The 24899-nt window shown below is 44.6% G+C and overlaps 1 long non-coding RNA gene across 1 annotated transcript; it reads right to left on the bottom strand.

The window, feature by feature from the left end:
• Nucleotides 1-1271: 1271 nt before the first annotated feature.
• Nucleotides 1272-24238, bottom strand: LOC118239087. Its single transcript, XR_004770580.1, has 3 exons — nucleotides 23033-24238; nucleotides 20932-21058; nucleotides 1272-3586 (listed from the first exon to the last, which is right to left on the bottom strand). It is a non-coding gene; the product is annotated as an uncharacterized LOC118239087 (long non-coding RNA).
• Between the last annotated feature and the right edge of the window lie 661 nt (nucleotides 24239-24899).

Here is a 24899-nt window from a genome sequence, read left to right as displayed (position 1 = left end):
AGAACTTCAATCATGGGCGTCTCTGGACTGTTCATGCCATGTCATTCTGATCTCACCTAGACCACACCTTGATAGGCGTGGTCAGGCACACCTCTAGCCAGCCCTTAGGAGGCCTGGTTACCGTGTCTCCCTACACTGAGTCCCCATGTTTTTTAACCTATAGCCACTCAGTGTTCGGCTGTTAAAAGCCATAGGGGCTTTTAAATGGCAACAAGGAATACTGTGGAAACAATAGTGTAATTCAATCAGAAGAAGCTAGTGTGTCTTGTGATATGAGGAAATAAACACTCATTTGTACTCATTGGCATGTGTATTCAAATAGATTCCTCATTCTCCAAGAACTGTCAGGAAAAGTTATTTACGCTGCTGCTCTCTTCACAAATGTATTCAATGATCCCATTCCTCCTATAGCTTCCAGAGAGACTTGTGCCCCAGGGAAGCAGGGGGTGGCAGCTAAGTAGCTAGGAAGCAAATAATAATAGCTTCTTGCTTCCCTTTGGTTGAACGCAAACTACGCCATTCTCTGTTGCAGAAATGGACAGCTTCCTGGCAGGTGTATTCATTTTGGTTTGGACGTGTTTCGTTGTGGAGAGGTGAGATGGGATAAGAAGACAGAGTCACAGAAGAAGAGACAATTTGAACTTAGTGGAATTTGCAATTTCCGTATTTGAGAAATATGTAGCATGGGGAGCAAGTAAAGAGGCTCCAGAAACGACCCCGTAAATCAGTGCTGTAGAAAGAATACTCCTGTCTGCATTTGTTCCCCCAGCAAGCTATTGGCTAACACTGATTCCACAATGCTCTCTCCTTATTTCCTCTGCTGGGAGTTCAAGGTTTGTGTGGAAGTTTCAGGTCTATATTCTGGCTACTGAGCAAATTACACTGGTGGGGTAGGTGGAACTAGGAAGACAATTCATCCACTTACAAAACATTGTGCTCTGTACAAAAAGCAATTCATTCATCTGTTCAAGGCAGAAGATATTGTCCTTAGCAGCAGAAATACCACATACATACACACACACATACACACATACATTCACATACACAGATACGCATACTCACATACACACACACCATATACTCACACACATGCTCTTACACACACACACCACACACATGCACACACACCCACACTCGCTCATACACACTCACATACAAACACATACTCATGCACACACACTGACACATATGTACACACATGAACACACATGAACACACATGTAAACACATGCACACACATATGCAGACACACATACACACACTCACCCACATATACTCACATATACAGATACACATACTCGCATACATACACATACACAACACACACACACACACACACACACACACACACACACACATACTCACATTCACACACACAAGAGGCATAAACAGGTTATATATTTATTACTTTCCTTAAAACACACTGATGTGTTGTGTGTCCCTGTAGACACTAAGGCTATTAACATCCTGTGGCTTTGGCTCTCGGCCCTGATTTTCTAGCTCACAATCAAAGATGGCTGATCGAGTTCTGATCAGAGTATTTGTAGGCCTGCAGTTCATATTCCCGTGAAACATCTGGGTGATACACAGAACTTCCACTTGTATACACTCTCTCTGGACTGAGTGACATGGTTTTCAAGTCTATAACAATTACTAATTAAGAAGGTTATGGGTAAGGATGAGTGGGGTACTGGCACTTGGGTGTGGGACTCGGTAGAGTCCCCAAAATGTGGAGAATATATTGATGTTTGACGCTTGCAACACACCGTGACAATGGGACTAGTTTGTGTAAACAATGCTGTTTATGCTGTAAGTAATCAATCATGAAGATGGCATGTGCCTGGTTGCAGACTCCAAGCCAAACTCCAGGCTTACAGGCTTAAACAACTTCCTCTGGTTGTACATACTTCACATAGGTGGCCTTAGTTCATGCTTAAGAATAACACGTGTACCATGCAACTCTATGGGAGAACATTAAAATATACCCTTGTGCGATGGTTTGAATGAGAAGCATTCTCCATAGGCTCACATATTTGAACACTTGGTCCCCAGTTGCTAGAATTGTCTGGGCAGGTTATTGAATCTTTAGGATACAGAGCCTTGCTAGAAAAAGAAAGTAACCGAGGGTGGGCTTTGAGCATTTTATAGCCTTGTGCCATCCTTCTCTCTCACTCTCTTCTTCCTTGGTATGGATAAAAATGTGGCCATCCAGCTTTCTGTCCTTGTGGCCATGTCTTCCCCACTGTCATGGACTCCTTCTGGCACCATAAGTCAAAAACAAATACACTTTGTTTCTGAATTCACTGTGGTCCTGGTATTTTATCACAGCAACAGAGAAGTAATTTTTACAGTTCTGACTTTTCAACTTTGCCAAGTTCACCTGTTCCCTATCCATCTTCTTGTTTCCAAGTCCTGAGGACAGCCCCAGAGCTAATATGCATTTCAGCTTATGGGGCCTCCTAGCAGCTTAGAAAGTTATGATGCTTATTATATCACTCACGTCATATAGATGAGGATCTGAGAACTCTGAGAAATTGAATACTTTCCTGTTGCTCCACTTTGCTTCTCTGATGCCGTGATAAACACCGTGAGTAAAATCACCTTGGGAAGGAAAGGGTTTATTTTATCTTAAAAGTTACAGCCCATCATCCAGGGAAGCCAAGGCAGGGGACTCAAGCAGAGTTGAAAGAGGAACTCTGCTTACTGGCTTGCTTCCCCTGGGTTGCCAAGTTTCCTTTGTCTACAGCATCTAGTAAACAGATCAGGCCCATCTGCCTAGGGATGGTGGTATTTCCCCAAGTATGCTGGGCCCTCCTCAACCAGTTAGCAGTTAAGAAAGTACCTTGCAGACATGGTCATGGTCAATCTGTTCTAGGAAGTTCTGTATTTCAGGTTCCCTCTTTTCAGGTGACTCTAGGTTTGTACCAAGTTGTTAGTTAAAGCATACTATCACATGTGTACAAGATGCATGTGACTTGAGCTATTTTATGGGACCAGGAAAGCTGCCATTCTAAATACAGAGCGATTTGAGTAGGTATGTGTCCATTTTTGACAAGGTTGACAAGGTTGATTAAGCAGATTACAGTGTTAGGCTGGGTTAGTTTGAAAGTTCTCTGTTACTCCTTACCGAGCTTACACACACACACACACACACACACACACACACACACACACACACAGAGAACTCTCTTGTTTTGATTTTTTATTGGTTCTTTGTGGATTCCACACCATGAATCCCGATCCCACTCATCTACCCATCCCCTCACTTCCACCCTCTTCCCATCAAAACAAAACAAAATTTAAAAGTATAGCCCAAAACAAAACAAAAATAATAAAAAACAAACAAAACAGAAAAGAAGAAAAAAGTCTCAGTGTGGGATCTGTAGTGTGGTCCAGGGAGTCACGCAGTCTACTCCTTAGTCTTACATCTTTACTTGAAAGTGTTCATTGCACTGGATTGTTGGCCTGGCTCAATGCCTCTGGCTTTTTCTGTTCTGTCAATACAGGGCCCTGGCTGGGATTCTTCCTGGATATCCTGCTGCTGTCCTGTGTCATGGAGATCCTGCAGGCAGGACTTTTTGTTTCACTGGAATGCAAGGAAAAGTCATAGTGTGTCACAGTATCCAAACTGAAAGCAGAGCTTCTGGAAGCTCCCGTGAGCCATAAGTCAATGATCAATTTGAATAACCTAGAAGCCATTTGTTCCCATATGCCTATGTGCCCCCTCTTTATAAAGGTCTTGTCGGTGACAGGAACATATCACACAGTCCAGTATCCATGGGCAATGAGACGCAAACAGATGGTGACAGGAAACACTGCATGTCATCACCAGTCAGTTTTTAGCCAACTATCATTAATAAGTCTCAGGAAGATTTATGTAGAGAATAATGAGATGGCACTGGCCACTAAGATCTTATCATTCTCTCTCTTCAAACCTCATTTTCCCTCATGAAATGGGATATGTAAGAAAGACATTTTATGATTCTTTCTAATCCTTTCATATTTGATGTGCTCAAAGACTAGGTCTTTCATATAGTGCTCGCTCTCTCTTTTCATCAGATCCATTATATTCCTATCACTTATACTTTATAGGTACTCATTTTTACTGTAATCTTTGCTTTGCAAGCTCTAAAACTTAATTCCAAACTTAGATCACTAAATTGAAGGAATCGATATCCTTAACAATTTTTATTATTCGAAGAGACTCACGTTAGACTGACTGTAATTGAATTGTGGCATTATGAATTTAATTAATTTATGTACGTAGGTAAACAGAGAAAAGGAACTACAATTAAAAATCATAGTAGAAACACCAAGTTCAACATTTCCTACAATGTGTAAGATGCAAAGACCATGTGGGCAGTGGCAATCTGTGATCAGGCCCCAATGGCTAGGTATAAATGGCTACAGCCCTGACATGGTCAATTCTCCGAGGGCATATGGTTTGCAGTAGGCTTTGCTATTTTTCTTTTGGTTTTGTGTATTTGCTTTTGCTTTTTATGAGAGAGGATCTCACAATGTACCCCAGAACCCTTTAAACTCATGTTTGTCCTGGTTCTGCATCCCAAGTTCTGGAAGTGAAAAAATGAAGCACCATGATTGCCTTGGGGTTCACTGTCGATACCAGTTTCTCTCAGGTCAGTCAGGAAAGCTGATATCAGTGTTCGACACCCAGATTCACATCAGCTCTTTACCATAAGTGTGATGTCTGAGCAGTAGGCTACTCACTGCTGTATGTCACAGTGAACCTATCATTGAAGTACCAAATAATGGTCTATCTTCCTTCAGATGGCACTGGGAGACAAAACTTCAGCACAGGGGTGTGTCAATCATCATTTAACACTGCATTCTGAAAGCTGCGTATTAACTGAATTTCAAGTTCCAGGATTTAACCTCACAGTATTTTATAGTGAGTATGTATTCCTAGTTACTATGAATACTTTTATTTGTGTGCATGTATGCTTGTGTGCGTGCATGCTAGTGTGTGTCTCTGTCCGTGTCCACGTCTGTGTGTGTGTGTGTGTGTGTGTGTGTGTGTGTGTGTGTGTGTGTGTACACATGCTAGTGATCTTGGGGGCTGTTCTTAGCCACCATCCTCCTTGTTGGTAGAGACAGAGTCTGTCGCTTGGAACTGGGCCTCTGAATAGTGTGCCAGTGTGACTCAGGGATTGTACATATTAATTCACCTCCATCCCTGGCTTTTTATGTTGAATCTGGCTTTCTCCAGCCTTCACGATTATTGTGAATGATGCTAGTCCCCCAATGCACATGGCATTCGGGTACAACCATACAGATAGCCTTTTCTCCAACAGGCCCTTTCAATGAGGTATTTCTTATTGAGCTTCCACAGGCTGCTTAGTTCAACAAATTAATAATCAGAAAGGCAGAAAAGGAAAACACGAGTGAATTTCATGCAGACGACAACAAAATCAGAGAATGCCAAGAGAAGGCACTGGCAGCAGGCTTTCTTCCTCAGACCTCACAGATGTGCGGAAATGCCACGCCTACCCTTTGAAAGGCTTGACATTTTCCCAGGTTGTAAGTAATTCAGTTAATAAAGCTGTAGGGAAATTGAACTTGTCAGTATGTTAAACATAATAACAACTGAGTGTGATTAATGCTGCCCTGTATGTGCATGGGTGTGGGGCCATCCATTGAAGCATTGGAAATCCCACCAGGAGCCCTGTCCCTCAAGAAAACTCCCTTCCTCAGCCGCCACTGGGGGCCAATAGCTCCTAAGATACTGAGGTCGTCCCCCATACATGCTAGAATTCTGACCGGACTGTTATTTTAAAAAGATGGAGACAAACCTTGCACCCTGGTAAGACACATGCATCTAAGCAACAGATGAACACGCCGCCTGATATGTTCTTTGCTTTTATAATCGGCTGTTCAGAGCCTTTCGTAATGAAAGATGCTGAGAAACAAAATTAAATTTCCTTTGCAGTGATGCGTGTGTGAAGCTTTGCATCGGGGCTTGAGCACAGTCAATTTCCTGGCACTGTCACTTCACATGAATTACCAGCTTCCTGTTAGCATCTTGCATTTGTTAGCCACCAGGAAGCACTGCAGTTTGTAATTACAGTGTTGACGAAGGAAGTCAAATGCAATGTGTGGCATGAGAAAGACTTCAGAAGGCTCACACATGTCTCCTCTGAGAAGACCAGTGTTCTGCTGTAATTTGAAGATCATCCAATATGGAGAATTGAACAGAAATTTCTGTAGCTGCCACTGTGGTTGTTCATGTGATGGCAAACTTGGTGGTTCATGATGGCTTTCCAGTCAGTAGCTTGAGAGTCAGTGTAGGGACTCGGGCATTCTGCTGGCCTGCCCCTGTCACCTGGCAGAATGCACTCAGGCAGTACCCTGGTCAGTCCAAGGTTCCATGACTACCAGTCTGCACAAAGGTGCAAAGGACCCCTTTAAAAGACAGACCCCCCCCCTGCCCACTTTCTTTCCTGTTGTTGCCCCGGGACAGACAGGGCTTTTCCTGTCTCCCTTTCCTCTTCTGTCCTCTCTGTCTCTGTCTCTTTACCTCGTTTCTCCCCTATCTTCCCTTTCTAATAAAACTTCTCACTTAAGCTCTGTCTGCCTGGCGTGTCTGTTCCCCTGCCTCGGTCACCCTTGCCTGTCATGGAATCCACCACCAAGGTTCCCCATGTGCTTTATCATATCAGAGAGAAAGACAGAAACAGAGCAAGACAGACAGGCAGAGAGCGAGCAGAAATCCTCATGGTCAATGTACTGAGATAAAAAGAATTCAGCAAAGCATTTCCAAGGAAAATCATGACTTCCAAAATCAAGTATTAACCAAAATATGGGGATAACCTAAGTGCGCGGACAGCTGAGCATGCAAATGTGTGTGTGTGCACACAGTAGACAAACTACTATTCAGCCTTAAGTGGAAGGAGATGCATAGAACAACATACAGCACTGTTAAGAAATTGTGGTGAATAAACTGGCCACAGACTATGTGGCTTCACATACAGTAGCTATGGATTTATAGTCAGAGGAGCCTGGTGCTGCTGAGGTCCAGTCTAAGTAAGAGATAGGAAGATACTGAATGACAAGATGAGCAAGTTCTGGACACCACTGTACTACAGTGTAGCTATGTCCATCAATAACGGATTCCTGGATTAAAACTCTAGGAAGGGCCGGGGGAGACAGCTGCCTTACAGGCACCAGACCTTAAGTTCCTTTCCTAGAACTCATGCAAAGAGGACAAGCAAGACTGCATGTGTTTGTAATCTCAACCCCAGGGAGTTAAAAAGGGTAGGTCCACTGGGGCTCTCTGGCCAGCCAGCCTGGCTTCCTGGGCAAGTCCTATGTCAGTGACAGATTCCATCTGCAGAGAAATGGTGGTCAGTGGCCTGTGAATCCAGCAGTTTTCTGTAGGCTCTGAACATACAGGTATATACATTCAAGTGCTCCCCAGCACACACATATGTGAACCTGCACCTGAGCACATGAACATACGCACAATTGATAATGGCTCTGCAGAGTGGTGGATTTCATGTTAAGCGTTCTAACCACGATACGATTAAATTTATAGGCATTGAAAAGAAATTAGCACATTACCTACTGCAGACTCCCACCAAGGAGCTAAAAAAAAAGTTTCGAAATACAAGTGGAGACATGGAAAATGAAAATTTGACTTTTGGCATGAGCGAGGCAGTTGGAACTGACAGTTTTCCTTTTAATGTAAGATAACAATCTAGGGACACAAATTATCTGCAATAGAAATATGGATGTGTGCACCATTAAGCCTGGTTTGTTTTGACCTCGCCTGACAAAATAAACAGCTCTGTTGTGAATAAGCCTTTCCCAGATGGAGATGGAAAACGCATTAAAGTGAACAAGTCACGGGAAAAAAATTACAAATGGAAGCTTTTGGGGCTACTTAACATTCAGAGTTTGAAAATAGCTGTTTTCAACTGTGATTGTCCCCGGTTGTCATCCCATCTTCACACTGCCCCCCCAGTCACCCCATCTTCACACTGCCCCTCCCAGTCATCCCATCTTCACACTGTCCCCCCAGTCACCCCATCTTCACACTGTCCCCCAGTCACCCCATCTTCACACTGTCTCCCCAGTCATCCCATCTTCACACTGTCCCCCCAGTCATCCCATCTTCACACTGTCTCCCCAGTCATCCCATCTTCACACTGTCCCGCAGTCACCCCATCTTCACACTGTCTCCCCAGTCATCCCATCTTCACACTGTCTCCCCAGTCATCCCATCTTCACACTGTCTCCCCAGTCATCCCATCTTCTCACTGTCCCCTCCTCCCAGTCATCCCATCTTCACACTGTCCCCCAGTCACCCCATCTTCACACTGCCCCTCCCAGTCACCCCATCTTCACACTGCCCCCTCCTCCCAGTCATCCCATCTTCACACTGTCCCCCAGTCACCCCATCTTCACACTGCCTCTCCCAGTCACCCCATCTTCACACTGCCCCCTCCTCCCAGCCATCCCATCTTCACACTGTCCCCTCCTCCCAGTCATCCCATCTTCACACTGCCCCCTCCCCCCAGTCACCCCATCTTCACACTGCCCCCCCAGTCACCCCATCTTCACACTGTCCCCCCAGTCATCCCATCTTCACACTGCCCCTCCCAGTCACCCCATCTTCACACTGTCCCCTCCTCCCAGTCACCCCATCTTCACACTGTCCCCCCAGTCATCCCATCTTCACATTGTCCCCTCCAGTCACCCCATCTTCACACTGCCCCCCCAGTCACCCCATCTTCACATTGTCCTCCCAGTCACCCCATCTTCACACTGCCCCCCCAGTCACCCCATCTTCACACTGTCCCCAGTCATCCCATCTTCACACTGCCCCTCCCAGTCATCCCATCTTCACACTGCCCCTCCTCCCAGTCATCCCATCTTCACACTGTCCCCCAGTCATCCCATCTTCACACTGTCCCCTCCTCCCAGTCATCCCATCTTCACATTGTCCCCCCCAGTCACCCCATCTTCACACTGCCCCTCCCAGTCATCCCATCTTCACACTGTCCCCCCAGTCATCCCATCTTCACACTGTCCCCTCCTCCTAGTCATCCCATCTTCACACTGTCCCCTCCTCCCAGTCATCCCATCTTCACACTGTCCCCCAGTCACCCCATCTTCACACTGTCCCCCCAGTCATCCCATCTTCACACTGCCCCTCCCAGTCATCCCATCTTCACACTGTCCCCAGCCATCCCATCTTCACACTGTCCCCCAGTCACCCCATCTTCACACTGCCCCTCCCAGTCACCCCATCTTCACACTGCCCCCTCCTCCCAGTCACCCCATCTTCACACTGTCCCCCCAGTCATCCCATCTTCACACTGTCCCCCCAGTCATCCCATCTTCACACTGCCCCTCCCAGTCATCCCATCTTCACACTGCCCCCTCCCAGTTACCCCATCTTCACACTGTCCCCCCAGTCATCCCATCTTCACACTGTCCCCCCAGTCACCCCATCTTCACACTGTCCCCCCAGTCATCCCATCTTCACACTGTCCCCTCCCCCCAGTCATCCCATCTTCACACTGTCCCCCCAGTCATCCCATCTTCACACTGTCCCCCCAGTCACCCCATCTTCACACTGTCCCCTCCTCCCAATCATCCCATCTTCACACTGCTTCACCCCAAGTCACCCCCCTATTTATAGTGTCCCCTCTTTTAGTCCCTGGTCATTTATTTTGTCTCCCACTCTTTACTGATTAAGGAAATGCTAGTTCTTTTTATTTTCCACCAAATACCCCATTTTCTATTTACTTATTTTACTGGCATCGAGTTGGTTTTTAATATCCACACTTCCTAGCTCCCAACTCTCAAAGACCTTGGTGCTGTACCCTGAGGGCTAGCAGCTGACCCAAGTTGGAACATCTGTTTTTGAACATTTGGCCCCATACAAGAAGTTTTTTTCTGCCTAGGTACATTGTAGTTAACCACGTTATCCAGGCTCAGGTTCTCTGATTCTGAGAAGAAATCCTTCTATTCACCAGTGACTGCCTATTGCATTGTTTTACATTTTAATTATTGGCTGTTGTCTGCCAGACAGCCTTCCCCCTACTTCAAGTAGTAACAGACCAAGTACTATTATTTTTTTCAATAAGTATCCATCTTCTTCTTAGTCTTGTGGTTTGGAAGGTAAGACAGGGTGCTAAAGTAAGATTTCCGTTTACACCTTTGCTTTATTATGGCATACCATTTAACCAGATACTACCTAGCCCAGGGGTCCCAGTTTCATCTGATGCCCTGACAAAACATCCTAACAAAAAGCCATACAAAGAAGAAGGGGTGGTTTTGGATTACAGGTTTCAGGCCATGATTGTGGGGAAGGTCAAGGCTGGAATTTAAAATATCATTATCAACAGGAGACAGGAGACAGCCAGCTTTAAGAGAGCTCTCTCATCTTTTGTCTGGTGGACAGTGCCTCCCATGATGAGCTGTGTCTTCCTGTGTCAGTTAACAATCAAGACAATCTCCCACAGATATTTCCACAGGCCAACTTGACCTAGATAATTCCTTGTTAAGACTCTCTCTCTGTCCAAATGAATCTAGATTGTGCCAATGTAGTCCGTTGAAGCTAACTGGCACCAAACACTTCTCTTGGCTCTGGAAGGATCATTGTCATGCACAAGAAGAAGCTCTTGCAGCAAGGATAATGCTAAAGGGTTGTGTATTTTTTGATTTATTAGAAGTGCAGTGCTGGGGGTTGGTGATGCCATTGATCCTCTGTATCCACATAGATCTAAGCCAACCAATGTTCTACTGGGTAGGTGTCGATGTCAATGCCTTTGCTTTGCCTGCCTATGCTCATTGAGAAACTTTCTATGTCTCAGAATGGCAAAGGTCCAGATTAGCTCATGCTGTACAGTTGTGTTGTAGCAAGGACCATCACAAAGGTTTCTAAGGGACTATATGTGACCCTTGGCTCTCAGATTTTCAGGGTCTCAACTGAATTCTCCTTCAGCTGAAGGAGGAAAGTTTCATTTTGACTTTTTTTCTGAGGCTAGGCTACTTCTTCCATCTTATAGAAAGCTTAGTGATGCAATAAATTTGGAACAAAATGTTTATACACATGTGTGTTTACACACATGCACATACACTTGCACACATTCATGATTTGGTTCATATAATTTGAACAGTCAGTAAGTTAAAATTTTGCAGGGTTAGCTGGCAGACTGGGGTCCCCAGGAGAAACTGGTCCAACTTGAGTCTAATCTGTGAGTGGAATTCTCTTCTTCCAGAATGGCTGTTTCCTTAAGGCTGCTGCCCACTGAAGGAATGAGGCCCAAGGGGATGAATGCTGTGTCCTGTTTGTGTTGATATAATGATCTCTTAGTTAGAAAGTTTATTTTTTATGTTACACTTAAAGTCTCATGGCCAGCTGTCTGCACTGCATTGAGTCTCAGGCAAGGCCAAGTATCATGGTGACAGAGGAGGAACAGACAGAGACAGGACAAGAGCCAGAACACAGCCCTCAAAGGCGTGGACCAGTGACTGAGTTCCTCCCACTAAGTTCCCAGTCTTAACATTCCACCTTCTAAAAGGGCTGCGAGCTGAGAAGCAAGCCTTCAACACACAGCTTTTGAGGACCAACCACATCCAAAGTATGCAGAGAGTAATCTTCACTCAACATGTATCTGCTCAATTACTCATCTTAACTATAAAAATACTTCCAGAGAAACATCTGATATAGTGCTAGCACAAACAGCTAGGTAAACTGGTCTAGACAAGTTGCTACAACATTAACTATCACAATAAATATGTTTAAAAAGTTAACATTGATACAAAGGAATAATATATGCATATATTATATATCTAGAACTAACATACATAAATTTCCATGTAATATATATATATATATATATATATATATATATATGCTATATGTCTATAGATACATTGAAATATATATGGATATTCTCATATGTATTGTATATGTGAAGTATTGTGTAGAGGCAAGTAAGACAAATACAAGTATCTTTTATCAGACACCAAGTGTACCAGTACCTTGAGCATCAACCACTCAGCTATGGTATTTTCAAGCTGAAGCAAAATGGATGAAGGTCATTAGAAATACAAAATTAAGCTCCAAACTGGAGTAGAGATTACTAGGTGATGTCCTTTTGTGACTCTGATGTCAAATATGAACCTCTGAGTATAGTATAGTACTCAGTTGTTTATTAATGACTCAGTTTTCCTTATTTGTTAAATCTCTTATCTCACAATGCCTTTCAGTCATATGTACCTTTAATTTCATGGTTTCATCTTTCCTGTCACTAGCTTTGACCTTTTATAACATTCTTCTAAAAATTGATATCTTCTTTCTTATTCTCTAAATCCTAATCAATGACTTGATAACTTTATTTCTGGGATTAATTTTAATTTCTATATTGCTTTTACTGACTTCACTTTTCAGTTTAAATATTTTAGGTTTTACCTCATATTTATTTTAATTTCTAATCTTCAACCTGCCCTTTCTTCTTAAACATCTCTCACTTGTATTTTTCATGCTACTCCACGTATTCCTTGGGTCCTATTTTTAAGTGCATTTCATCTTCATTGGTGACAGGAAATGAGTCTGGGACTCTGGGGATAGAAATTTCAGGTTCAGTTGCAAATAACAAGACATTTTTACCTTAAGTTACCTTAATATGCTTTCCACTCCCCCCATGACTCAGGGTGGACTTCCAACAAGTGGGGCAGCATGAGACTCTCCCACCTTTGCCCTCTTGGCCCTGACCTAGGTGAATTTGCTGAGCAGTGTTCCTTTGTAATTCCTCATACTCACTGCCCTTGGGTGGCTCCTTTGACCAGTTCAGTCAAGTGAACTAAGAAACAGGCTAAGATCCCTCCCATCCTTAGATGAAATATTGTGGAAGTTTGGACCCTGGACCATTCAGTGGGACCACACACATCACATGCTTTGTGGTATCATAGGGATGGGTTAAATGAACCTGAAAGAAGCAATCCATGTACATTGTTGGAATCCACAGGTACCCAGAGTCCCAGAACTCAGGATTCCAGTGAAGCAATGAAATTTGGAATTCTCGGCCAGTGTTTGTGAATAAGAACCTATGTTGGTCTTTTCTGACATAAAGGAAAATAAATACAGTAAAGAAGGCAGTAGTGCTTTTGTGTTGTTCAAAAGGAAAAGAAGGGGTGTGGAGATGGCTCAATGGAGCGGTCAGAACTCTAGGGTCTGTCTAAGGTGGGATAATACCGGTTCATGGGAGGAGAGACAGAGACAGGAGATCTCTGGGCAAGCTGGCTAGCTAAAAGCAGAATCAGTGAGCTCTGGGTTTGGTGAGAGACTTTGCCTCAACAGATTATGGATCACAATTAAGGATGACACTAAGCATTCTCCTCTGATCTATATATACACAGGTACCCCACATATGCAAACATGTACACAAACACCACATGCGTGTACACAGAAAAGATAGGAGATTTGTGAAAATTTTAGAGGCAGTATGGTGAAGGAATTGAGAGTATGGACTCTGGTCCCTAATCACCCAGCTGTGTGATAGGGGTCAGGGGTCAGGGGTCAGGGGTCAGGGAGCTGTGAGCACCTCAAGCTGCATGGCTTTTTGTACTTTTTAAACTTCCTTTTTATTTATTCTTTGAGTTTTTCACATCATGCATCTCAATCCCATTCATCTCTCTTCCCTTTGTATCACTCTCTGCACCTGAAACCTCTCCCTGCAATAAAATAAAACTTAAGAGAAACAAAGAAGGGAAATTCAGCCTTGTCATGGAAGCTGCAGTGTGACACAGCGAGTTAGGCAGTAAAACCTTCTATCCATGCATCTTTACTTCACATGTTCGTTGCGGTGAGTCATTGCTCTGGTTTGAGGCCTCTGGTTTCTGCTACACCTTCAATGCAGGGCCCTCACGGGAACTCCTCTTGGTTATCCTGTGGCTGACCTGTGTCATGGAGATCCTGCAGCTTTGGGACTATAGGACTGGCCCCTTCGTGTGCTCCAGCATTGACAGATGGGCTGGATGTTGTGGTAGGATAGCTCGTAACCCTGGTTCTGGGCCTGGGTAGTTGCAGTTTTGGTCTGCCAGCCAGTTCTCCCTTGTCCTCACCACCATGGTGAGCTCCCCAGCATTACCCTGGCTAGTTCACCACTTGCAGGGATGACCAAGGGACAGAGCCAGGTCTCTGGCTTTCATGTCCTTAGGGTTGGCTCTTACACACCTACTCCATCAGGGCCAGCTCTACTGTGTTGCCCGGGAGAGGGGCAGGGGTTACTCTCTTGAGTGTTGTAGCTGGTAAGGGACAAGGTTCCCGCTCCTGTGACCTAGGGCCAGCTCTCCCACCTGCCACAGGACAAGATGGGTGACAGACGGGGGGCGGTGGCCAGATGTCCCATGCTTACTTTCTCTGGGCCAGTTCACCTGCACCCTAGGCATGAGAGTCAGCTCTACTGTGCTGCCCAGGCAAGGTTCAGAGCCTACTTTCAGGAGTGCTGTATCTGGTAAGGGGGAGCTTCCTTGCCCTCATCACCACATGGCAGATGAGGGAGTATGTGGCTAGCCATCCCACTCTCATACCCTCAGGGCCTGCTCACCTGTGCCCCTGTCAACAGCATAAGCTCTGCCGGTGCTGCCCAGATGAGGTTCCGAGCCCGCTTTCCTGAGTGTTGCGTCTGGTAAAGGTGGTGGTGGGGTCAGCTCCTTTGCCAGCTGGAGATGCTAGGAGTGAGGGGTTGGGGCATCTTTTCTTTACTCCCACTACAGATGAGGGGGGTGGTACCAGCTATGCCCCTCACATGTCCTCAGGCTGGCTCATCCACGCCCATCTACAGGGTCATCTCTTCTGTGGTGCCCAGGTGGGACACAGGACACATTCTCCTAAGTGCTGCAGCTGGTGAGGGGTTGGGTCAGGTTCTCCACCAGCTGTGGGTGGTAAGGGGTGAAGGGTAGCATCTTTCCCTTGCCACATGGCAGGAGCAATCTGCTTTCCATTCTCACACCTTCAGGGCCGGCTCCTCCTTGCCCCTGCAAACAAGGTCGGCTCTATTGTGCTGCCCAGGTGAGGTGTGGGACCCTCTCTCCTTACTGCTTCTTCAGCCAGTGAGGGGGGGCAAGGCCAACTCTGTACAGCCCTATCCTCTCAGAGTTCTGTGGAGACTTGGGCTGCTTCAGGGTGATGAACCCAGACATGGCCCATGAAGCCACCAACCTCAGCCTGTTCCCTGCCCCGCCCCTCTCTCTCTCTTCCCCCTCTCTCCCTCCCTCCACCCTCTTTCACACTAACTGTGCATCTGTCTGGCTTCTCATGTAGGTCTTGTTATCCTACTCAGTCTATCAGGTCCCCACGCAGGCAGGACCCAGTTCTAAGAATCATAGCATTGCCCAACTGCCTAGTGCCAGAGGTGCAGGCAGGGTCATGGGTGGACTTCTTCCAGTCCCAGGTCTAAAGACCTGGGCGGGGCTGTGCTTGTCTTCTGTGATCTGCCAGGCTTATGGCTTTTTTATTTTACTTAGCTTCTCTGTACCTTAACTCACTCATATATAAAGTGGGAATACTGACACAATTATTCTGAAGAAAAAATGAGTCATAGTATGTAAAATGATTAACATGTCCCTAATAATCATGTAAATATGTTACTGAATTATTATAATTCTATAATTCACATATAACTATAAACTTAGGAGCCATCTCTAGCTTTTGAAGAACAGGGATTTTTTTTTTAGCCAATGCTTTAAATTACTTTAAAATTATTCCTTTAAGATTTAATTGGAAAATAATTTGATTTCTCTTTAAAAAGCCTTTTAATAATCTATAAAATATTAATGTGGTATTTTATTTATTTGATTGTGTTGGAAGAGCTAGCTGCAGGCTCAGGAAGTTTCACTCAGGGCTTGTGTGCATGAGTTTGTGTCAACACACACACACACACACACACACACACACACACACACACACACACACAGAGTGAGTGTCATTAGATCAGCCTCCTCTGGAATATAAGTACTAACACAAAAGAGTTTGACTCCAGAACTTAATTTGCCTATGGATTTTCCGCTAATGGCTCAAAATCCTTTAATGAGGAGTGCATACTGGGCTGCATCACACATATTTGTGCTAGGGGATAATTAGATTCATAAATAAGTAATTAAAGTAGTGATGGGCTATGAATTAATGTGTACCGTAAGCGTGCTGGAATGCAGCTGTCTTCTGAGAAGTGACAACCCAGGGGTGGGCCACTACTAGGATGTGATCCTCCTGGGCCTACTAAAAATACAAAAAGCCTCAAAAGGGATCTACAGAGGAGTGGGGAAGGGCTGAGTCTTGCAAGCATGAGGACCTGAATTTGATCCAGAACTCTCATAAGAAGCCAGACCCCTGTGAAGTTGGTTCTCTCCTTCCACCTTTACAGGGGTTTAGGGGCTAGAAGGTTCGTTTGAAAGTTACCCACTACACCAGTCCACATAGGCAAAACTGAAAGAACTTAGACATTTTGTGAATGGAAGTTTCTGTTCTGCCTCGTCCCATAGCCCATTTAGTCCCAAATAAACACACAGAGGTTTATGTGAATTATAAACTGTTTGGCCTACTGTTCAGGTTTCTTATTGGCTAGCTCTCTCAATCATTTATCCATAACTATTAATCTCCATGCAGTCTTGGCTTACCGAAGAATGCCCAGACATCCTACCTTCCCGGTAGCTACATGGCATCTCTAGTGACTCACTCTCTGTGTTCCTCTTCCCAGACTTCTCCTACATGTAGAAAACCTAACTAACATAAATATAAGTTTTGAATATTATAGGTGACTATCTATAATCTGTATTTAATTATACATTGCATTTCAAATGATCTGTATTAACACAATACCTAAACAAGAGGAGAAATATACATATCACAAAATTGACCTTAAATTTCTATCAATAAACCAAAATCCATACCAATGCAAAATATTCCTTTCTATACGTTATTCCATTTTTTAAAAGAAGGAAATTGACTGTGATCATTAACCATTTATAACCAGCCCCATTTAAATGAAAACAAACATTTACAAAACAATATTTGGGAATGTGGGCATAGTTCTCTCCAAACTGCTTCCTGTTGTTTGGTAGTACTGCATCCCAAGGGGACCCTGAGAAAACTCAGAAACCTGGCCAAATCCTGGCTGTAGTAGTCTGAGATTCTGTATCATGTCTGCTGTTTTGGATGTTGGATCACCTGAGCCACTGCTTCAGGGGGTCTTGCTTGATCAAACCATTATTAGTCTGGAAGGAATCCACAGCTTTTTGTCTTCTGTGGAAACGAAAGCAAAACCTCTTTTCTAAAGTAAGATGTCCTTAGACTTAAAATTTGAAGTCAAGGCATTTTCAAAATACATAGGTTGGATTAATCCAGCAGCATTTATAATCAAATCTCTGTTAGCAGTTGTTGCTCTTTCCTCAGCAATCAAATAATTTAAAGACAACACAGTAACATACAGTATCCAGACTCTGTGTATTTTCCACCTTTGCATGGCTTTTCTATTATTCTGTTTCTTTTATTTTTAAATGCTGATTTTTTTTGAGACAGGGTTTCTCTGTGTAATAGCTTTGATTGTCCTGGAATTCACTCGGCACACCAGGCTGACCTTGAACTCACAGAGATCCACCTGCCTCTGCTGCCTGAGTGCTGGGATTAGAGGCGTTCAACACACACCCAACTACTCTCTTTCTTTTTTAAGAAAGAGATTGACAAGAAACATATATTCACAGCATACAGAAGGACATCTGCCATCAAAAGTTGTGTTTAGATATTTATTTATCTGTGTATGTCTTTAACAACAATTGCTAAAGAAGAGGAGGACATGGATTTGAGAAGGGGGACTTGGGAAGGTAGGGGAAAGGAAAGAAAGGACATATGTTGGAATTATATTTTAATCAAATAAAAATAAGTTAAGTGATCTGCAGGTGGGGAGCCAGGCCTGGTGATTTCTATTTATAATCTCAGCCTTCAAGGCAGAGACAGGCAGATTCTGGGGGCTCACTGGCCAACCAGTCTAGCTTATGTGGTGAGTTCCAGGCTATAGGAAATTCTGTCTCAGAAATGTAAAACAAAACATCAAAAAACTGGAAGAAACCTAAGTAGCACACTTCAAGCTACTCTCTCTCTCTCTCTCTCTCTCTCTCTCTCTCTCTCTCTCTCTCTCTCTCTCTCCACACACACACAACACACACACACACACACACAGACACACACACAGACACACACACAGACACACACACACAGACACACACACACATACACACACACACACACACACACACACACACACACACACACACACAGGACTCAGTAACTATGTATGGTAGAAACAGTACCTTGCACACATAATGTTCTCTGATAATTTTCACTCCACTGTCTGTTCTCTGTTGCTGCTTTTCCCACTGTCACTGAACCTCTTCTTCCCAATTTTTTTCTGAATTTGTCTGAGATATGGACAGCCTTGGGACTGGAGAGACTTGCCTGAGATATGGACAGCCTTGGGACTGAAGAGACTTGCCTGTGGGGTGTTACCACCCAAGGGGGATGTGTCAGCCTGAGCCTTAGAGGCAGAGGTGGGGGGAGGCATTTCATTTGAACAGTTATTGGCTTTCACCATGGCAACTCTTCTTGGGTTTTGAGGACTGGAACTAGAGACTGAAAAGCATTCTCATGCCTCATGCCAGCTCGGAACAGCTGCTGGTGGGCGGCTATCTGGAGTGCGCCTAAAGGGAGTAAGAAGCTGGGGGTCAGCACACAGAGGGTTGCAATCAACTAACCTTAGGATGGGTGTTTCTGCACTGCACTGCTTTTGGCCGGCTCAGCCTGGAGCTGCATTTGGGAAAGATGAGGATTGCCTTTGTCCAGCTCTGAAATAAAACTCATAGGTCTGGATAATTGGAATGTCAGGTTTTCAGTAGATTCTCTCTCTCTCTCTCTCTCTCTCTCTCTCTCTCTCTCTCTCTCTCTCTGTGTGTGTGTGTGTGTGTGTGTGTGTGTGCACGCGCGCACGCGCGCACGCGCGCACATCTGTGCTTTTGTTGGAGAAGCCAGAGGTCAACATCTGGTATCTTCATTTTCTTTGAAGCAGTCTCTCACTAAGCCTAGAGATCACTGATTAGCTAGACTGAATGGCCAGCAGAACCAAAGCTCCTCCCTTTTCCACCTCTACATACTGGGGTTACAGGGCATGCCGTATATGCCCTGATTTTTGAATGAGATATGGGAATACAACTCAGGTCCTCCTGCCTGTTCAGCAAGCACTTTACCCACCAAGACATCCTTCCACCCCATTAAGCTAGTCTACTGCAAATACTGTGACATATTCTGACCAGGGTACAATCTTAGTGCCAGGGGCACATATTCAGTCCTCTTTCCTGTCAACATCCCTGCTATCCAATAAGCACTTTTTTATTTCTTCTTGATCTTAGTACCCTGACCTCATAGGACTTACAGAACACATGTCTTTATTTATCTGATACCCATCAGATAACAATGGTAGGGCCTGGAGGGAGGACCCACTTTGGACAAAGACTTATCAAGAAAATAGCTCCTATGTTGAAATTGGAGTGTGGGTAAAAATTTGCCAGCTAGAGTCTGGCATTCGGAAGACTTTCAAGCCCCATGGCACATTATATGCAAACATCAGTGGGAAGGAAAGGTTTTGTAGGTCAGGGTACAGTGAGAGAAGGAAGGATGCCACAGCGCTGTGGACGGGTAGGAAGAGACAGGCGGAGCTCAACTTGTTTGCTGTGCTACAGTTATGGAATGACACTGGGGAGCCATAAACATCCAGTCAAGAGCTGAAAGCGGCTGTGCTGTAGTCACTTTGATTGGGATGCTGGGAGGCAGATTGTTTAGTGGCTGCCCCTTCAGACAAAGTGTGAACTCGTAGCTTGTGAGGGTTCACACCCACCCCTTTGGGCTATAATTGATGACAGCAGAGAGGAGCTGAACTGCATGATGCTAGCTCCTCCCCGCTTTCCCAGATGACCCGGCTACCGGTGAGAATGCCTCTGGCTGTCACTGGTCTCTGCCTTCCTTTGAATAACCCCAGGTAACACATTCTCTAGTTTCCTTTTCTGTACTGAAAACTGTCAAAAACAAGGGAGTCTAATTTTCTACCCTTCAGGGAAATACAGCAGTGATGAGATGGGAGATTGCCCCATCTGGTGAAAATCCCACGATGCCACCTTCACTAAAGCAGTAACTGTCACCTAGTCAATTTCCAAAGCTTGCTAGAAGTCAAGCTCAGCATAAGTAGTAGGGTCACCAGATCTGAGGGAACATTTGCATGTGTTCAAATTGTCCCTCTCGTTGTGTATTTCAGTGTGATTTTCCTCCTAGTCACTGAGCTGTTCCCTGTGACCTGCAGGCCCGCTGCCAGTCGGTCCAACACTGACCATCTTAGAACTCCCATTTGAGCTGTTTTTATATGAAATGGGGGAAATAGCATCCAAGCCTAAGTCCCTGGACAGGGTTTGGCCTGCGTTTCATCAATGCAGCTTAATAACACTGGTAGACTTTGTTAAATGAGCATTATGTTAATTGAATCAGCAAGAAGCTATTGGGATGCTAAATTGCAATCATTTGTTCTTTGATCTAGACATAGGCTTTCTCAAGTAAGTTGGTTAGAGAATGGGACTTCTGTTGTTCACATCACCAGCATCTAGAAAAATCCATTTTTTCCCAACCCAGTGATGTTTAAACACATCTTAATTGTCCTGATTAAGAGAGTTTTGGCTCCATTTAGAGGGCTGAGCCATTCTGGGGAACAGTTCTGGCTGAACACAACCAGTCTCAATCAATGTGGTTTGGTGTCTTATTAACCAGTACTTCTCTCTCTTTTAACCTAAAAAGTAGCACAGCTGCATTATAAAATAGTTTGACAACTCAGAGATCCATCTCCTGAGATTGAAGACATCTCTCACCTTTCTGCCTCCTGTTTTGCCATGGTCAGTGATGTTAGCTAAAAGCGTTGTGACTCCTTCCAGAAGGTTCTGTGTATGTCCATTTCTGATGTTGGGTTGTGCTCTGCTTCAGGGAAGGTGTCACACACTGTGAAAGAAGTTGCAAGCTCCTTTAGGGTCCTTTTGTAAGGGAATTAATCCCACAGAGAGGCGTAAAACGTGTACAATTTGAAAACAGCAAATATAAATAATTTTAAATAAGGTCTTCCATCCTTTTCTTTGTTCAGGTTTAAAATCATCATGGGTGTGGGAGTGGTCCCTCTTTTTCCCCACAGTCCACTGGCCAGTGGGCCATTAGGACACAGGGGGCAGAAGCAACAAGAGTGGGTTTGTCTAGCCTGTGAGCCCGACAAAAATAGCCTTCCAGGAGACTGCTTCAGTGAGACAGCTCAACTTTATTCCAGAGGGGACATATCAGGGGACATATGAAGGAGGATGGGGCAGTGGCTGGGGCAACACCCTATTTGCATTTGGCAGCAGGCTCCTACCACAAGGCTGGAGCACAATGTCTGGTTACCCTGTATGGCAGCACAGCCCTATCTAGCTAGAGCACCACACCTCATTACCATATGTGACAGCAGGAGGAGGGCACTTGCAAGGGGCTGTGCCAAAAATTGCTCTGAGATGGGTCAGGCATCCCATCTCAGGGACAGTCTCCAAGGAAGGTCAAGTAGAGAGCAGGAAGCCCTTGCAAGCTGGGGAAGGGGGTGGGCCTTTATATTGCCTTGAGCTCTGAGATTGGGTAGACTGCTGCAATCTCTGACCAGCAGGGCTTCTCAACAGGTGTGTGACATCTTTACACCCTAGCTTTGAAATATCTGCAAATACTTTTAGCTAGGTAACATGCCCACTTATATGCACATGGACCCAAAGTCCATGTGCCTTTCATCTTTATCTCCTCATTCCTCCATATAACAAAAGGCTTTGCAGTGGCCAATGTGAAATGAAGCAAATGAAATACACAGATATGTGTTGGGGGATTGTATTGTGTTTTATGCATGAACGTGCCAACTGAACCTGTACCTGTATTAACAAATAGCCATGAGAAAGAAGCCAGTAATAAGACTTTCAGTCTTATTTTGATTTTACTGACAGGGATTCACTATACTTCCATATATCTGTGTCTCCATATAGCTCAGGATGGCCACAAATTCCCACTTCCCCTGCCCAAGCCTTCTCAGCGTGGCATTTACAGGCATATGCCACTGTGCCTTGCTCATAGTAATCATTTCTAATTATATGAGTGTGTGTTCTACAAGGGGGATTTGTTCCTATATGTCTTTCTACATAACAAGTAACTCCAGGGCTTCTGTTCCTGAAGCAAGTCATAAATACTTTAAACATGAAAGCTCCAGCGGTCAGATAAAAAGACAGACTTACAACATCCCTGAGATCTGCTTTTATGTAGCTGTAATCTCTGGGTGTGTGGTATTTATGCCAACTCTACTGTCTCAGAGCAAAAGTCAGTCATTCCACAGGCACTGAGAAGATAAGGTATGCCAGAAGCAACTACTCTGAAGGGCTCCAAATATTCCAGAACTTACTTTAGGAACAAATGCATGCAGCTGAGTGTGTAGGTGTGTGGGGCTAACTTATAAGACTTCTCTGGGTTAATGCCCAGGGAGAGAGGTGCTCCCTAAATACCAGATGACAGAGCTGACATGAACATCTCATACCCTGCAGGTAACAGGGTTGACATGAGCATCTCTCACCTAAAGCATACTGGTACCCACAGTAGTTAATCACAACTAAGATGAGCATCAGTGTCTCTGGGGAGAATGAGTTTTAAGACTAATATAGTCTAGCAGTGTGTAGGTGTGTTGTACATGCAGGACAGACTTCTCCTATTACTCTACCCTTGGTTCTGTGCTCAGTGAGCTTGTCTGTGATGTCTGAACTCACAATGAAGCATTCATAGTCATTATCTAAAGACATGCTGCCTCTCAAACCCTTCATTATGGCATGTTGAGCTTTGTTCTCTAATTAATTGATTAATTTACATCAATTTATTTATTTGTTTTGAGACAGAGTTTCATGCAACCCAGGTTGGACTCAAACTCACTATGTAGTAGCAGCTGTCCTCGAACCCAGGATTGTCTCTCCTCCAGCTCCCAAGTGCTGGGATTAGAGGCCTGTGCCACCTCAGTCAGCTTCTTCTGAGTCTGAGTTGGTGGCAGACATTAACAATAGAGCTCACACAGATATCTGCATATCTGGCCAGTCCTAAAAACCCGATAGCTGCTATGCCACTCATGAAGATGACAGTGGCAGAAAACCACACCCTATGGATGCGACATCTTCAGAATAAGCAGATAAGCGGGGATGGAAAATTGGTTAGTGGTTCCCAGAAGCTTCCAGAAGAAGGGGGAAGAGAAGGAAAGGGACCGCCCCTGGCAAAAGGTCTTCATAGTGTGTGTGTGTGGGGGGGGAGTGGTTGCAGACATGATCTATATTTAGGGTCTGACTGTGGTGTCACCACTCTACAAGGTACTAAAACCACTGACTTGTATCTAATGAAACAGGTGAATTTTATACTAAGGGAGCTGTTGCTCACTCGCGCTGTTGAAACAGAGAAAATGGAAAAAGGCCAGATGGGATGTCAGATATCAGCCACTCTACATTCCTGATGGCTAAAATGACTGGGCTTTTAGTAGGTTTTATGTTGTTGTTTTTTTGTTTTTGTTTTTGTTTTTTGTTTTTGTAATGGAATATGTGATTTCCTTTAGTCTGCCTTTCCCTCTTTCTTGATTAACTCATGAACCAGAGGCCAACTTCTAACTGCTGTTGTTTAAATCATTAACAAAATGCTGTTTGCCTTATGATGCAGCTAAGAAGAAATTCAACACTTCTCATTAACATCTCCAGAAAACAGGACGTTGGTTACAAGTAATGATGAGTCACTTATTCCATGACTAATGGCGAAACAGTGATGTTTCCTTCCAGTGCCTTCCAGCCTGCCTCAGTGACTGAAACTTGTGCCTCGTTCTTCTGAGAAAAAAGCAAACAAAAAGGAGAAAAGGAGAGTCATCACAGTGGTCATGGCCAGCATGTTGCCTGGGTAGCTAGAAGTCAGAATCAGTGGACCATAGGACCTCCTGGCATTCAGGCTGTGACCATATGCAACATTTTTGCCAAGTTCACTTTAGAGATGTGCCTCACTCTAGTAACCTGGCATAGGAAGGCCCTTGGATTGTGTGTGTGTGTGTGTGTGTGTGTGTGTGTGTGTGTGAGAGAGAGAGAGAGAGAGAGAGAGAGAGAGAGAGAGAGAGAGAGAGAGAGTGTGTATGTATGTGTCTGTGTAGGTGTGTGTGTGTGTGCATCTGTGAGTGTGTGTGTGTGTGTATGTATGTGTCTGTGTAGGTGTGTGTGTGTGTGTGAGAGAGAGAGAGAGAGAGTATATGTGTGTGTGTGTATGTGTGTGTGTGCATCTGTGAGTGTGTGTGTGTATGTATTTGTCTGTGTAGGTGTGTGTAGGTGTGTGTGTATGTATGTGTCTGTGTAGGTGTGTGTGTGTGTGTGTGTGCGTGCATCTGTGAGTGTGTGTGTGTGTGTGTGTGTGTGTGTGTGTATGTATGTGTCTGTGTAGGTGTGTGTGTGTCTGTGTGTGTGTGCGCGCGCGCATCTGTGAGTGAGTGTGTGTGTGTGTGTGTGTGTGTGTGTATGTGTCTGTGTAGGTGTGTGTGTGTGTGTGTGTGTGTGTGTGTGTGTGTGTGTATGTGTCTGTGTGTGTGTGCATCTGTGAGTGTGTGTGTATGTGTGTGTGTGTAACATCTTCTTCAATGCTTGTCCCTTGTTGTCTGTCTACCTTTGCCTTCCCAGGTTGGGCTTCTTCTGGCCTCTCTGGCTCAAATGCCTTCTTTTTCATACTTGTATATTTATAGTTTGCATACATGTTTTTTAAATGACCAATTGCAGATGGTAGCAAAACA

Source organism: Cricetulus griseus, chromosome 6, assembly GCF_003668045.3.
Source record: "Cricetulus griseus strain 17A/GY chromosome 6, alternate assembly CriGri-PICRH-1.0, whole genome shotgun sequence".
In the NCBI taxonomy this organism is placed as follows: domain Eukaryota; kingdom Metazoa; phylum Chordata; class Mammalia; order Rodentia; family Cricetidae; genus Cricetulus; species Cricetulus griseus.
The sequence above is the reverse complement of the archived record's forward strand: the minus strand, read 5'-3'. Positions and strand labels throughout refer to the sequence as shown.